This window comes from Fukomys damarensis, unplaced genomic scaffold (assembly GCF_012274545.1).
Source record: "Fukomys damarensis isolate Sample0158 unplaced genomic scaffold, DMR_v1.0_HiC HiC_scaffold_39, whole genome shotgun sequence".
NCBI lineage: Eukaryota > Metazoa > Chordata > Mammalia > Rodentia > Bathyergidae > Fukomys > Fukomys damarensis.
The window spans coordinates 13,522,724-13,527,198 of record NW_022900951.1 but is presented as its reverse complement, the minus strand read 5'-3'; the positions used below and the strand labels follow the sequence as shown (position 1 = coordinate 13,527,198).

General features: G+C 37.3%; 1 non-coding gene across 1 annotated transcript; it reads right to left on the bottom strand.

The window, feature by feature from the left end:
* Positions 1-3,460: 3,460 nt before the first annotated feature.
* Positions 3,461-3,567, bottom strand: LOC117284820. The gene has a single exon (XR_004515898.1). It is a non-coding gene; the product is annotated as a U6 spliceosomal RNA (small nuclear RNA).
* Between the last annotated feature and the right edge of the window lie 908 nt (positions 3,568-4,475).

Sequence of the window (4,475 nt, the reverse complement as noted above, 5' to 3'; positions counted from 1 at the left end):
TAGGAGGGTCTTTGTGATATATTTTCTAAATTTGTTTTTTAAGGAAATAATGAGTGAGAATGCTGTGCAATTAAACATTTAAAAAATATTTTGAGCCTCAGCAGAACAGATTAACCTTACTTAAAATTATTGAAAATATTTGTATCTGTCTAATGCATGAGTTCATAACAGTGGCCATTCCAAACATTTGAATCAGTGACTCGGTATCAGGCCTTCAAAACTCAAAAAGGAAAAGAGAGGGATGCTTTTAAATTCAGCAAATACTTGTTGTGGGTGGACCACATTTGGTACATCTGGCATTTGTGTCAGATAGAGAGATGAAAGAAATAGTGTACCTACGTTGCTCTCAATTTAACCTGTTTCAGATAAGGAGACTACTAAGCACGCTGCTGCCTTGCCAAGTATATTCAATGTCAGGGACGGTTTAAAGATGGAATTGGGCAGCTCTTCAAAATATTTTTTTAAATCACCAAAGGGCTATTTCATGACCTAGTTTCTTTAGTAATTAATAACGTATGGAAAGGCTTATTTTCAGTCCTCAGCAGCTGCCAAAACCTAAATGTATCAAATCCAACAGATCGCAGTCATTCCGGAGATCTATTAATAGCAAATAATGTTCAAGTCCACTGTACTGAGTAGTTTTTTTGTTTTTTGGTTAGGCATATAATGCATTCCATCTCATATCTGGCAAGATGTGTTTTGAGGTTGCATTTTTTAAAAAATAAATAAGGCTTGTTTTAAATTAAGGCAACAATAAATCCATTATTGTTCAGTATTTTGGCTTGGGATATTGTGGTACCACAGCTAATATCTAGGTTTGTGGAGACATAAATTAAAGCACATTTGTCTTTTTTATGTTCTTATACTATGTTTTTTGGTGTTTATCAGAAATCAGAGACATGAAAGAAAGAATACACATCCCTGGCAAGGAAACAAGTTGTGATGATCCCATACAGTATATGAAGTCTGGTCTTCCTAAAGGCATCGCAAATGAAGAGGAAAAACTGTACTGGGTTATAGAACACAGCGGGTTTTTTTTCCCCTGTTCAAATTATGTACCAAGTCTTTAGCAGGCATTTGTCTCGTTTAACAAATCCTCCAGCAGAATCAAAAAGATAGTAGTGTGTATGTTAATCTTATGTATAAACTTCTCCGGGCCATTGTATCCAGTTGTGTGATCCAGTCTAGACACTGCTGTGAAAATATTTGGGAGATTTGATTAACATTTACATCAGTAGACTTTGATAGAGCAGATTACTTTTGATAATAGGGGTGGGCCTAATCCAAAGAGTTGAAGGCCACAGGGAAAAAAAAAATTGAGGACCTTTGAAGAGGAAGCGGTTCTGCTTCCAGGGTAAGTACACATTCATGACTGCAAGATCAACCTTTGCCAGAAGCTCCAGCCTGCCCTGAGGGTTTCCGACTCACCAGCACCCACAACCTTGTGAGCCAATTCCTTAGAATCCCTCCCTCCCTTCCTCCCTCTCTCTCTCCCCATCCTCCCCCACATACATATACATATCTCCTATTGGTTTCCTTAAAGAATCTTGACAGATACAAATATTCTCCTATATAAATTTGAGATTTCACGACTAAGTTTTTAACCCATCCGGAATTAGTTTGGTAGATATATACTGGGGGGAGGGGGTTGAGACAGGGTCTCACCATGTAGATGAGACTGACCTGGAATTCACTATGTAGCCCAGGCTGGTCTCCAACTCATAACTCACAGCGATCCTCCTGTCTTAGCCTCCTGAGTGCTGGGATTACAGGTATGCGCCACCATGCCCAGCTTGTAGATATATTCTTAAGGTACTATTCTTCAGCCAATTTCATGTGCATTGGAGAGTAAAAAGAGGTGAATGTGTATATTTACTAGTCCTCTTGGACTGGGAGGTTTGGTATCTTTTTAAAAACATACACATTTATTCCTCACCATAGAGATCTGATTCAATATATCTGAAGCTTAACTACATGTATTTCATTAATTCAGATAGTTCTGACAGTTTTGGGGGGGGTACTGCGGATCGAACTTGGGACCTTGCGCTTGTGAGATGATAGGTGGCAGAACCACTGAGCTAAATCCCCAGCCCTGACATTCACCACTTTTGAATAAAATTTAGGTGAATATTTTAGCATTTTTTAAATGGAGAACATCTTAAAATGATATTGAAGACAGACTCCACTCAAAAAAAAGCTTCAGATATTTGACCCTATTATATGGGTTTGTAAACTGCTTGAAATTTTAAAATTCATATGTAGAAGTATGTCCATGAAATTTTTTAAAATCCTGTAAGCAAGCAGCCCCACAAGGAAAATTAAAAGTAGAATGACTAATAAAAACAATCAAAAAGTTTTTCACATATTTGTCATTTGAACTTCAAGTGAAAAGTGTACATTCATTTTAGATGCCCACTTTTGGATTGGGTCTTAAATTTGAGAGGTCTGATTTTTTCAAATCTTTGTATGTTCTAGATATTAGTCCTTTATCTGAGGGACTACAGGCTAAAGTTTTTTCCCACTCTGTGGGTTGTCTCTTCATTCCATTGGTGATTTCTTTTGTGACGCCAAAACTGTTTCATAGGAGGAGATCCCAGTTGTTGATTCTTTGTATTATTTCCTACACAGTCTGGGTTTTGTTTATGAAGTCTTTGCCTGCCCCTATGTACTCAAGACTTCTGCCTATTCTCTTTTCCAGCAGATTGAGTGTTTCTGTTTTAATGTTTAGATCTTTGATACATTTTGATTCCAGTTTAGTGCATGGTGAGAGACATGGGTCTTTGGAATATGGAAAGCCAGTTTTTCCAGCACCACTTATTAAAGAGGCTATCCTTCCTCCAGTGAATGTGTTCAGTCCCTTTGTCAAAGATAAAGTGACTGAGCGTGTTTGGGGTTTTTCCTGTGTCTTCTAGTCTGTCCCATTGCTCCTCGGATCTGTTTGGGGGTTTTGTTAGTTTTTGTTTTTTGGTTTTTGGTTTTTTTGCCAGTACCATGCTGTTTTTATCACAGTAGCTTTGTAGTATAATTTCAAGTCAGGGATTGTGATATCCCCTGTCTTGCCTTTTTTCCCCAGAATAGTTTTTGCTATTCTAGGTTTAGTCTGGCTCCAAATGAATTTTAGGATTGTTTTTTGCTAAATCTGTGAGATGTGCTGTTGGGATTTTGATGGGGATTGCATTGAATCTGTATAATAACTTTGGGAGTTTGGCCATTTTCACTATGTTGGTTCTTCCTCAAGAACAAGGGATACCTTTCCATATTGTAATACCCTCTTCAGTCTCCTTTTTCAGAGTGCTGTAATTTTCAATGTATAGGTCCTTTACTTCCTTTGTTAGATTGATTCCCAAGTACTTAATTTCTTTCAATGCTATTGTGAAAGGCTTAGTTTCTCTAATTTCTCTCTCCATGAGTTTATTTGTGCAGCAATGCCATTAATTTTTGAGTGCTGATTTTGTATCCAAAAAATATGGACTGCTTCATGAATTTGCGTGTCACCCTTGGGCAGGGGTCGTGCTAGTCTTCTCTGTATCGTTCTAATTTTAGTATATGCACTGCTGAAGCAACCGCTCATATGAGCTTTGGGCTTGACTTGTTTTTCTTTTTTAGATGTCTGAGGTTCAACATTAGGTTTTTTGAGCTTGCTCTGTTTTCCTGATATGAGCATTTACCACTAAAAATTTCCAAGGGTGACCATCCATTCTGTAGAAAGCTCTAACAAGTAAATACTACAGAAGCAGCAGAATAGAATGAGGAAGAACCTGCATTAGAGAATCCCACTGTCTCAGGATTTTGGTTCCAATACTTACAAACAAGACTCAGGTGGGTACAGTATTAACCCTCTGCCTCCATTTATTCATCTCTAAAATGGGAATAATAATAACTTTATAGGATCATAGTGAATATTAAGATAGGTAATGCTTAATAAAGGTTTAAGCATAAGATGCCAGTAAATATTGGCTTTTTAATGAAAAGATTAATATCTCAGAGAAAAATGAGCAGAAGATAAACTGGCCAAGTCATGAAAAGCAACAATAACAATCCAATATAAATGGATTGTGCCCTTAACTTGTGATTAGGAGAATACAAAATTAAAAAATGATGCTTTATTTTCATCATTATCATGGATCAGATTGGTGCAGACAAAAAAGCTGGACAATATCTATGGTTGGAGAGGGCAATGAGAAACATATTTTCACACACTGCTAGTCAGTATGTTTGTAAAGGTAAATTACTGCTAACCTACTACTACCTACTACTCTAGCTGCCCAGCCCACTTCCCTAGGACCTCAACCACTTCACAAACCAGCAGCTAAAGAATTACCTCTAGGACTTTGCTTGGTGCTATGGTCAATATCCATTCTGTTGTTCAGCATTTTTTTTCAGCTTTAATTGAGTTTATTGGTACATTTTAGGGATACAGTACCGTTACATTCATTGTTGGGATCTTGTACCTCTACATGACAAGTCTTGATTCT